Source organism: Taeniopygia guttata, chromosome 1 (assembly GCF_048771995.1).
Source record: "Taeniopygia guttata chromosome 1, bTaeGut7.mat, whole genome shotgun sequence".
NCBI lineage: Eukaryota > Metazoa > Chordata > Aves > Passeriformes > Estrildidae > Taeniopygia > Taeniopygia guttata.
This window is the reverse complement of record NC_133024.1, coordinates 32,673,949-32,686,542: the sequence shown is the minus strand read 5'-3', so window position 1 is coordinate 32,686,542 and position 12,594 is coordinate 32,673,949. Positions and strand designations below refer to the sequence as shown.

At 36.0% G+C, this 12,594-nt stretch overlaps 1 protein-coding gene across 33 annotated transcripts in view; it reads left to right on the top strand.

Annotated features, from left to right (window-relative positions):
- Positions 1-12,594, top strand: part of TENM4 (teneurin transmembrane protein 4) — a 1,535,912-nt gene that overhangs the window by 235,379 nt on the left and 1,287,939 nt on the right. For 2 of the 33 annotated variants that reach the window (XM_072936960.1, XM_072936951.1), the window contains exon 4: positions 4,322-4,418. The exons of the other annotated variants lie outside the window; for them this stretch is intronic. The gene's annotated coding sequence lies outside the window, so the exon portion shown is untranslated. The remainder of the gene's footprint in view (positions 1-4,321; positions 4,419-12,594) is intronic. 33 annotated transcript variants of the gene reach the window in all.

Here is a 12,594-nt window from a genome sequence, read left to right as displayed (position 1 = left end):
TGGTCTAGAAAATGGCTTAATAAATTCAATTTTTGGAAAAAAATCAAACAACAAACCAATTATACATGAACAATAAATACTTTCCAAAAGACTTATGTGTCTAGTAGCCAAAGATTATGCACTACATCCTCAGGAAAAAAAAAAAAAACCAAAACAATATGAGAATTTCTAGAATTACAACAGTGCTTTTTACATCTAAAACTATATTCTTGATTTTAAAAAAACCCAACAATGCTTGTTAAGTATCTTTGTCATTATTTTCTACAGTAAATATAACAGTGTTTTTACAGGTTCTGGGAAAACAGACACTACATAAACTTTAATTTTCTTATTGTAGTTTTAGTCAATATTGCAGCTAAAATATATATCCTCTATATTTTTCTTTAGAAGTTTTATTTTACTCTATATCACTCATGTTAAAGAATAATTTTGCTTTTAAAGATGGATTTGTAGCTTGCATTTCAAATACATACATCCTTTCTGTTGCATATCTGCAAATTCTCATCTTGGTCCACCAGTAGAATGGCTTAGAAATGATATATATAAGGCATGCCTGTCAGGAGTTCTCCCTCTTTTTATTCTAGTCTTGGCAATGTGTCTTCTGAGTGATTCTTCTGGGACCTGGGTTTCCACAGGTCAGTTTTAGGCTCAGAGGTTCTTTGTCTGTCAAATGTAAAGGGAAGAACTGAGCTGTGGAATTAATGTAGATGTGAAGATATGCCCACTCCAGTATAAGGTCTTTGAAGCCATAGCCAAGAAATCTTCTGTAGAAAGGAGAAATTTTTTTTGCAAAATGTGCTTTGAGAAACATTTAGTCTTTGGATAACTCTGCCTTCTCTTCTCCCAGACCAATTAACTCTGAGCTGTAAAAAGAAATTGTGTTCAATCTTCCTTCAGGTCTGTTCCATTTGTCTTCCTCCAGCATTTGCTAAATCTTTGCCTCTATGATGCATCTGTGGACTCCTTCAGAAACAAGTAATTCCTTTGCAAATCATGGAATTATACTGTAGACTACAAGGCAGAAATATGAATTGCAAGGGGCAGAAGGTGAGGGATGAGCATAAAAAAATCAATTTCAAAAATCTCAAAAGTCTGCTTTGTATTAACTCACTTGATTTTTCCTTTTTTTTTTTTCCAGTTCTTATTTGCAGATGGCTCCACATCCAAAATTTTCTTATTAAGTTTAGAAACAGAATAAACTGAAGAGAAACATAATTGAAAGTGTCGTACTTTCTCTAGTTTCATTCACCAGTCTTTGAGCCTGTAGCAAAATCCTGCATCATGCATCTTCCCTGTTGTTCATGGAAACATTTTTAGAACCATAAAGCAAAACCCTTCAAAGTTAGTGGTCATCTGTCACTTTATTTCCATGCACCATTAATCATTGCCTTGGGGTGGTCCTATCAGCCTGAGTGATGTTCGACAGTCTTGGCTTTGATTTTGTGTAGTTCATTGCTCCTTCTTAAAAGTGCATAGGAGATTCACAGTATAAAAAAGTCCAATCTCACTGCTTTGAGCTAGAACAATGTTTCAGTTACTTTATAAAATAAATACCAATAGATAAAACCAATAAATAAACTGGAAGTTATTGTTATCTGTTTCTATCTTATTTGAACCATAAAATCCAATTTACCACTTATGTTTTCAAATTAAACTCAGGAAATGAGAGCATCTTCAATCACAACTTCTCATGTTCTGTGGACAGCATGAAGTCTGAAACTCTATTTTCTTATCTAAAATATGACTGGTGTCTAAGAAAGACTCTTTGACAGCTGTCAGTGGAAATTAAAAGTCCTTGACAACCATGCCCTTGTTTATTTCAGCAGCAGTGACATGGGTCAAAGAAGATTAGGTCCAGTAAATATGGCTTGAAAATATGACAACTTTGTTAGGATTGCTTCACATGTCTTAACGGAGGCAAACCAGTGACCTTTAGCCATGAAGACACAATATATTGCTTTCTGCGTACTTGATATGGTTTATTTCAAGTTTCAATGAGTGAAGAATAAATCTGCCTGAACACCTTTATGTGAAACTCCTCTGTGAACTGTAATGAATGTTGTTCACTGTCATCATTTAAGACAACAGCTTAAAAACTATGAGCTAATGCATGTTTAGTGACTGCATGAAGCTTTACACTCTGAAAAAAAAAATTATAAAATGATCTTGCCTTCAAGATCCAAATCAAGGGCCTCTGTATTAACTGTAGCCTTTATAACCCTGCTCCCCAGGAACACAGAAAACAGGATTCTATTCAGTACTGCAAAATCTATGAATTGGATATTTTGAGCACCAGGCAGTAGTTCTGGCTTTGCAGACTCCCCTAAGCACAAATAAAAGATATTGTTCTATTACTCACAATGAATTCATAATTTATAGTTTTGCATTGACTTCACATCTCTTGGTTCCCTCAGTCCAAAGCCTGAAACAGTCTGTACCTTCTCACAGCAGCTAATGCAGATATATCCATGGAGATGTGTCTACAGGCAGAAATAAGCCATGACAAAGCAGGGCAAGTTTCTCGTAGCTCAGTAAACAGTGAGAGGAAGTGAGCATTGATGGTTCTATTCTAGCAATGTAAAAGAACCTGCATTAATTAAATATTTAATTTTATATCTTTTTTAGATATGTATTTTATTACAGTGACATCAAAACTAACATGTTAGATTAGTCTTTTCATTTCAAAAATCTGTTTTTTTCCAAAAAGGAATTTTTTTTAACCTCATCTCACCCTCTTCTTTAAGGCCTTTCCGGCTCTCCATTGCTAGGAAGTGTCTGTAGATGCTGCATTGGTCAGGGTCCTCCAAAATACAATTACAATATCAAGTCATTTTAAAAGTAATGATGTCTTTCTGAAAATCTCCAAATACAGAATGTCCCAGAATCTCAATAAATCAAGATAAATCCAAAAAAAACCCACTCCTGTCTTTGCCATTGTATGTATTTTAGGTTTACCTATATGTTTTGTCAGCCAGTAATTCTGAATATTGTAGAACTAAGCACATATAAAAATATTCAAACCATTTGTGCAAATTCACAATAGTAAGTAAAGTCACTTTTTAAGGCAAGGCATATTATTATCTCTGCTTTAACATCATAAAGAGTGAGGTTATATTTCAGAGACATTACATTGAAAGCCTTCTTTAGGCTTTCTCTAAGTATTTTAGAAAAAGCAGTTTAGCAAATGCCTCTAACTTTCTCATAATGAGGCTATAAGAAAATGAGAAGTTATTTGAAATACAGAAAGGACAGGAGTGTTCTCAGCTATTACATTTAAGCTCAAATTAGAAAAAGACATTGTTCAAGTACAGTGCTGAATCATATGTCCTGCTGAAAACAACGTTTCTGCTTAGAGGTATTATACCATCACATGCTTAGGGATTCTTATAACCAAAACAATGAAGAAAGTAGGATCTCAATAAAATGTATATACTAAATTGTTTTTCCCACACTCCTTTTTCCTATAACATCTTCAGCACATACATTGCCTGGAGGCAATAATTTATCATCAACTCAAGATTTATTGTAAGAATCTGTGATTCTGCCAAATCAGGATGCTGACTTTAAGATATACAGCTATTAGGATATTCTAGCTTTAGAAGTTTAGTTAACTTCATGAGTGTTCACAGACTGAAAAGAATCCCACAGATTTTTCTCTCTTCCTCACAGGTACCTTCCTTGGATGTTCACCTGTTCATTGTTTTTTCGATAAAGTCTCATCTTCATTGTAAATCTTCACACAAAAATCTCTTTAAGCATTTCTTTACTGGTGTCACTGCTTTTGATTTTTGGCTTTTAATTTGCTTCTGCACTGCAAAGCAGATAGGACAATTGCTTCAAAACAATAACTGACATTTCTTTAAATAATCTATAGACAGTTTGTTCATTCCCCCCAGTGGGTGTATCTTTTCTGCAGGGTACAGGGTAGCTGTGGTATCACCATTGCTAGATACCTTCAAGACCTGGCTTTTTTTGGGAGGCTCGAACAGTTGCCTGTTTTTATCCAACACTGATGGCTAAAGGCACGTTCATCTACGTCTGTGTTACCAACTTAGCCAGGTAATTCAGTTGGTTTTTCTCCCTGAGCTACATCCTACTGGTGAAGAGGGATGGGATTTATCAGAGCAATTCACTGAGTTAAACTTTGGATGCTAATCTGGAAGACTGAATCCTCTCTTGACTGTAAATTGTACGAATGTCAGGAAGGCAAAATATCCGACTTTGATCCTTGAAACTTCAATGTTGTGGATATTTCCTATATCTTCAATTACATCTATGTAATAATTCAAGATCCCTTGCCTCTATATTCCTGTATTCCTAGGACAAGGAAACAGCCCCAGGCTGCAAGTCATCATGGAAGATATTATCAGGCATTGGAACAGGCTGCCCAGGGAACTGAGAACCCATCATCCCTGGAGGTATTTAAAAGACATGAGATGTGGCACTTGGTGACATGGTTTAGAGGACGGTTTGGTAGTGTTGGGTTAGCAGCTGGACTTGATGCTCTTAGAAGTCTTTTCCAACATATACAATCCTATTATTCTATCATTATGTGCAATAGGAGCCAGAAATTTACTGCAGAAGTGCCAAGGTTGTCACACCATAAGGCTGCTACAGAGTTGAAGAGCAGCAGAAGGAGAATGATTCTCAGCTTTTGGAAGGAACAATACTTCTTCTTGCTTGTGTCTCCTTTTGTCAGGTCTCAGAAGATAAACTTTTGTGTATTTTTTAGTTTATTTTGTTTAAAAATCAGAAATTCCTGCAGCATAATATAAATATACCCCAAAAATTCAGGTTTTGTGGTAGAGTCCCACTGGTCAGATTTTTAGAGAGTTTATAGATAATGGCTTATCTGACCACCTGTTTTTTGTTGTTTTTTTTTTTTTTTTTTTTCCCCAGTAGGCACAGTAATCAGTTATCAGACCTTAATCTTTCTAACAATGAGAGTCACAACACATGGCATAAAATTTCAGTAATATAAACCCATTTCAGTAAATGGGTTGACAGAATAGCAGACCAGAAGTTATCTGCAGCAGCTATGAGAACTTAACACCTCAGGAAAAGTTATGAAAATGATAAAAATTGGTGCCACTTGCAAATTCATTTATCCAGGGATTTACTACCATGTCCAGTGTCTGGGGACATACTGAGAAACCTTCCAGTTGTAAAGCTTTGTGTGTTCCTGGCTGCTAGGCATGCTGACTGTGGTATAAAACCTATCTGTAGATGGTTCTGCTCAAGTTCTCATAAACCCTGAAGACAGCACTTTTCCAGATGATGGTGCTTATGCCCTACAGAAGGCATCCATCATACCATAATAATTCTTGTCTGATTTATTTCTTATTAATCTGGCAATTCATTCAATATAAACTTCTAAATTTCTGTAAACAAGTTATTATCTTTTAGCCTGTCACGGGAAATTTGTTTCACTTCCCTGGACAATCTGTCAATTTGGACAGTATTCATGCTTGTAACTTTAAACATTCAAGATAATATGTCTCACAAATATATTTTCTGATTCCCTATGAGCTACCTCAGAAGTCTGTCAGGATTACCATTTTCTAGCAGCTTTCTTCACATAGACTAATAATTTCTCTCATATAGTTCCTAAATTTCATTTACAAACCATTAGTACAGCAATATGGTTGCGAAGAATTAATGTGTCTGCTGAAGCAAACACTGTAGGTCCCCTCCCATCCCTGTGTGTATCCAGCAGAGCAGAATTCATGCAGCCAAAGGATAAATCATGTTTCCTGCAGAGCAGTCCCCACAACACAAAACTTCTTTAAAAATATCAACAGATTAATAACTTGCAGCTTTGCTCTGAAAAAACCCTCAGTAAATGTTACAACATGCAACCAATGCTTTAAAAATGAAATATAACAGCATTTGTCTGTATTCCCAGAAATTTCCTAAATAGCCCAGTGGAAAATGATGTGGGATACTAATACAGTGGTGTTGCCTTATCAAAGTTGTTCTGTGTCTTCAAAAGATGGTACGTAATTTCCCCAAAGCAGAGATAGAATCTAAATAAGAATTCGAGTCCCTTGATTTCCCCTCTTTCTTCTTAATTACAGGTTTTGTTTCTTTGTTTCTTTGGATTTTTCCTAATTTTTTTTTTTTTTTAATGTATGGATTAATGTGAAAATCTTATTCCAACACTAGTGAGAATTTCAAAAATGACACAAGGAGCAGAAATAAGAAAAGATTATTTCAGGTAGAATTATGTCACAGCTTAGTTGATTTTCCCATCATGACTACATTATCTCCAGCAATCCCAGCAACGTTTTTCTCTTTTATGTTACCAGTTGCTGAATACCTGTGATCCTCAACAATGTTCCTTGTGCAGTGGCATAGCAAATGTTGTAAAATGCTGTGAGAAATGTATATGTTAGTAGGTCAGCTTATATAATTGGTATAATAGGACACAAAAAAAATCTAAGCATTGATCGCCTATTTCTAGTGTAAGCTAAGAAACATAGAATGGAAAGGACTGAAAAAAAAGCTATTTACAGAAACTGCTCCTTTGCTAGTACGGCCTGGATACCCTTGCCCATCACAGCATGTTTATTGGTACAAACTGCTTGGCTACATGTTGCTGAGAGTTAGCATCACTACAGAAATGAGAGGGTTGGCTGTCATTCAAGATGTGCTACCACAGAAGTCAGTCTCCTGCATGTTTTTGTTGATAGGGTAGAAAATGCACTAGATTATGAAGAATTTTGCCCTGTAAGGTCTGCCATAGACTAGGGCCCTCCTGGATGCAGGCTGACCAAATGCTGTGTTTAGACCTCAGTTCACTGTGTAGCTTTCATATTCTCCAGATCTCCAGGATCCAGCAGGCTGCAGGAACCATCTCTTACTGACATGCAGCCTGTTTTGGGTGGACACTTGTGATGCTATCTCTGCATGAACTGGGATGTTGTGCCCCAGCCCACAAATTTCTCATGTCTGGAAATGACCACAGAGTCAGTACAGTTTTATTGAATCTCCAACTCTCTGGAAGCTTTGGTTTTCACTTCAGTTCTGAATGACTGAAATGGAAAGAACAAAATATTTTGCAAAGTTTTCTGAATAAAAACTTTCTTTCCTTTAAAGCTATTAGAAAAGATATATGTATCTGGACAAAAATAGCAAACTCCCTGCCTTAATTTCCTTGCTGCTGTGAAGTGTCCAGTGGCTGTGACTACAACCCATCCAATCTCTAATATTGCCTTATGCAAGGGTCTATTTCTCTAAATCGTGGATGCTATCTGCACTTCATAGAGTTCAGTTTTTCTCAATCTAAAAATAAAATCCGAATCTGTAAAATTATATCATTCAGTTGTATGTATTTTTTCCATTGGTTCCTGAGAAGTTCTGAGCTTTCTTTTCACTGCTCAACCTCAGAATTTTTTTAAGCTCATATAAAATATATGCTTTATTGGGGGGATTTCTTCAGCCCCTCTAGGTGTACTGTGATTTCATATTTCTACATGGAATTCACCCAATTTTTAGTCTCAGTGTTTCTAAGGAATCACTATGACTTAATGCCCTCACATTACTCTTGGACTTCAGAAATCACACAGTCATGATGGAAAACAGTGAGTTGCTAGAAGACCTGTTCAGGCATTTAAATAATGAATTCCCCCCAAATATTGGAATCAGAAATATATTTTATAGAACTTGCCACAGGTTTGAAAACCTAGAATAATACTTTTGGAATTTTTTTTGTTAAAATCAATCTTTAGATGTAGACGAAAGAAGCTGAATGATTTACAATAGTTTCAGATCTAAGTGAAAAACAAATGGAATGGAAAAAAGATTTAAGTGTGATGTCCTCTTGATTATTTTCTGGTTCCCAGCCAGGGGTATAGCTGATGTTTGTTTTGACTTCAGTGTAGCATTTAGAGCAGGTAAAAAACATAGTTTATTGAAAGCAAAATTTCATCATGATGATATACTAAATTACTTTTTTTTAATGAAGTTGTATCTCCTCAGATGCTTGCAAATTCTTTCCATACTATCTGCCCTAATTTACTGATTTTTTTTTTGTACATAAGTAAGTAGTTTGTGTAAATTAGCTTTAGAGGCTAAAATATGGCGTATATTTTTTCCAGAATAGAACTGCATTGACCTTGGATGGGTTTCAGATTGAAAACATTGATGACACAATGCCACAGACAATCATCCTTTTCTAAAGCAAGGGAACACTGGGGGAAACTTAGAAAAATGCCTTCACAGAAGGAATTGATAAACTCAAGTAGTATCTATTGAAGCTTTACCTCTTTCACTCCCATTTTTCCAAAAATATTAAATCCATAGAAATGAAGCTCTCTTGTTCTCTGAAATGTACAAGAGTTAAAAAAGATCACCCCACCAGAAAAACAGCTTAGAGAAAGGTGGACTGGCAAATAGGAAAAAATTAAAATTTTAGATTAAAGTACCGGAAAAACTGGTTTTTGATGGGTTCCTGTTAACATTTTTGCTCCCCGATTCTCTTGGCCCACTTCCACAGTGTGCTTGAGGACTGCATCTGTAGTCTCAGTTACAGCAGAGATCCCTGCTCATGGAGGTACAACACCATTTTTGGGGGTATTTTGTAGTTTCATGACTAAAAGTGCTGGCAATTCACAGCACTAGATGTTTTTGTATATCCCATCCATCACCACTACAGCTGCTTTCAATTCCTGGATGTGTAGCACACCTTGCAGTGTATGGATAAACCGAGCTAAGACCCGTCACAATATCCTGAAGAATGAGCACCCTAAACAAATAGTGGGTAGGGAGCTTCTAGTCCCCTACAAAACCCCTGTTCAGATTTGTGTGGGGTGATTGTAGGCTACTCCTTTAGGACATGAGCTTACTGATACTTGAATGTAAAATTACCTCAAACAAATCATATTTGGCAGACTAACAAAAAAAAGGTCAGAGAAGCTTGCCTTTCTTACTAAAGGTTAACTATTATCTTGGGAGCTGATGGCTATTCAGTCAGTTAGAGAGCTGCTTTGCCCGAGAAGCCTTCCTGCCTTGTTATATCTTTAACAGAACCTCATCTTACATGTTTCTAGATCTAGTGGTGCATTCTGCCTATGTCCACACTTCATATCAGGGCCAGATTATCCACCCTTCTCCTTTTCCCCATATCTCAGTTTCTGTGCTCAGAAGCCCAGACTCAAAAGAGTTACAAAAGAGTTATCATCCTCCAGCAAGACTTCAAACTGGACAACATCCAGTTGTGTCTCTGGGGTGCTCTTGATATTGATCCTACTTTCAGGGAACTTCAAGAGAAATGAGGTGAAATAGGTGATGCTGTGCCTTGCCTAGCTTGCTGACTCTCAGTTGGGACACAGTTGAATTCCTGTGGTACCTATCATACCCTTTGGCCATTGCATTAAAGAGTTGAGCCAGTTGCTTTTCTGCTTAGTCTATATACTATATATAAATAATATGCAATTAATTGAATATGTCTTAACAAGAAATGATGCATTTGGCCTTTTACTGTAAAAGACCACAGGTCATAAATTTGACTTAAGATAACTAGGCTACTCTATCATTAAATCTCATTGAAAATTGATTTATATTTAATATAAGGAAGTTGTTAATCAAACTACTGTGGTGTGGGGGGGTTGGTGATTTTTTGCTTGTTTGTTTTCTTGTTGGCTTTTTTGTTGGTTGTTTTTGTTGTCAATGTTGTGTTGTGGTTTTGATTTCAGAGAACCTGCTGCCAAGAATGATTCATTTATCATGAGACCTTTAGAGTGGCAGTGTCTCATTTCTACTCCTTGACAATCTGCATAAGTCATCTTGCAACTCGCTTGGAGCATGAATCAGTGGGCAATAGGCACTGTAGTGATGCTGTGTGAAAAAGAATTGGGCATGATCAGTGAATGCTTTTCATGCAACTGTGAGCAGACAAATCAGGCAAAACACTTGATTAAACAGCACAAGTGTGCACCGCAAAGCAAATTATGATAAATTGCTAGTATTGATTACTTTTAACCAGACGGATGAGATTGTCGGGTGTTTAAATTTAGGAATGCAGCCAAAAGATACCTTGACCTCACCTCTGCACTGAGAACCAATATAAAATTAATTGGAGCTGTTGTTCAGGCAGAAGCCACAATTATGTTACAGTTGATTTATTAATTTAAGAGCTAGCTACAAACCAGATGCATTCTTCACTCATACATGCTTTTTGCTGTTTAGTTTTTTAATGCCGATAAACCTCCAGGATGTTCAGTCTTTGTTTAGTGCCTGCAATATTATGTTTTCATTTGAATTAATGCGTTTCTGATCAGCAATAAACTGTTTTAGCTTGTGTTTGTGATCACATTTTCCCTTTTTACAAATTCAGTTTTTATTTTGCTAAGTTTCTTGTGCTGCTGAATTCATAAGCACATAACCAACTAGGACTTGGAGTCTGTCCATATTGTGGCATTTGCAACAGTCATGTGAATTTGCAAATACAGTGTTAATATCACAGATATGTTGCATTCTAAACAAAGCATATACTCCCCTGAATTCTTGGCACTATTGAGCAGCTGTTTCTTTTCTGGTTTTGTCAAAAGAACTGATCTCTTGCGACTGCTGGCTAACTGCCTGGTCAGTGAGGACATAGAAACTTCAGTGTAGGTGGCAGAATTTCCTTTTGCAAATCCTTTACATATGCATGTATGCAAATACACACACCTAACATTGTCTTAAAGGGAGAAAATTGTTTTGTTCCAAAGTAATTTCAATCATTCATAATCAGAATCCCGCAAATCTGCCTTTAGACCAAGAGAATTTCTGGATCTTCACAAACCACATTTTTTCCTCCCATGATCATAGAAAAATAAGCTAAAAAGAAATTCCAAAACCCAAAACAAATCCAGCATTGAAATTATTGTAGAGGAGATCCTGCCCAAAAGTCAGTTCAATAGAAACCTATAACTAAATGTAAAATTCTAGCTAGAAAAAAAAGTCAAAAGAGCGTTAAAAATTGTAAGTATTTTTCACCTTCTTTTTCTCAATGCAGTCTTGTACTATAATGTAAAATCATTGAATCATAGAATTGTATGGGAAAAGACCTTTTAGATCATCACCACCCTTTAACTCAGCTCTGCCAAGCCCACCACTAAACCATGTCTCTAAGTGCCACATCAATATTTCTTTAAATACTCCAGGGATGGTGACTTAAACACTTCCTTGGGCTTCCAGTGTTTGACTCTTCCAATGAAGACATTTTTCCTACTATGCAATCTAAATCTCTCCTGATGCAATTTGAGGCTGTTCCCTCTTGTTGTGTCACTTGCTACCTGTGAGAAGAGACCAATCCTGGCCTGGCTACAACCTCCTTTCAGGTCATTATAGAGGGAGATAAAGTCTCCCCTCAGCCTCCTTTTCTCCAGGCTCAACAAACCCAGCTCCCTCAGCTGCTCCTCGTAAGACTTCTCTCCATAATGTAGAGCTTTACATAATTTAATGCTTGAATAGTAAAAACACCCTGAAATATTTATAATGTAAATAATGCTACTTCTACCTACACAATTTCTGCCCCTCTTTCTGACTGTACCGCCCCTGTTAAAATGCATCACAATTGTATGTGTGAAGAAATAATTCAGATTTTCAAAACAAATCTCCTGACCTTTCAATATAGGGGTGGTGTTGGTTGTGGATATTTTTAGGGTTTTTTTAATATACTTCTTTCCCTTGCTCCTTTTTTCTCCTCTCACTTGTGGGTCTCCTGAAAGTAGAGCTTTGCAATTATATTGCTAAAAGTTGTAGTAATGCAATATTCAGCCCTGTTCTACTGACAGTTTTAAGGTTCAATATCTTGAGAATTGTTGGGGTTAGAAATACTTTCTGAGCTGGGAATTTCAGCTTTTCAGCCACACCAAGTGCTATGCAGCATTTATGTAGAAACCTGGCAGATGATGAAATATTTAACCTTAAAACAGTAGTGACATTTGATTTGTATTAGAAAGGACTGATCCTTTTCTGTTTCCAATTCCTCACCAGTATCTTTCTGTTGACATCTGTATTTACACCAGAAAAATAGACTAAAATCTGGTGTAAATAGTTTTAAGTGTTTTCTACAGGACTTAATAAAAACAATGCTTTTTTTCTTCTCATGAAGAATTAAGTTAGATACAGGATATCAAGGTAGACTGGATTTTATAGGCATGCAAACATAAATTATTTTTCCGATACCTTTTTTAAAGACTCAATAAAAATATTATAAACCAGATTTTATATAATATGTGACACTTAAGCAAATTGCAGGATGGCATTATAAAACTTTTTACTAGAAGAAGTTTGGTCTTGCCAGCATAATTCCCTGGGCCATTTCAAATTTACTGTAATGAAACTTTTATGTTGTCATATAACACTGTCTTCTGTATAAAGAGACAGATCTGTTAAAACAGTTTAAGCTATTCTAGCTTACAAGCTACCCTTGTAAAGGATTATAGGCCGTATATTCCTGTAGTGAGTCTTATATGATTTTATTATTTTTTATCTAATAATTTTGTGATGATTTCAAACTTAGATCAAGGCAAAAATTCAGTTTAGAATATTTTTTCCTATTCATATATCCTAAGATATTTTTGATCTCCTTTGAAGACTGAATAT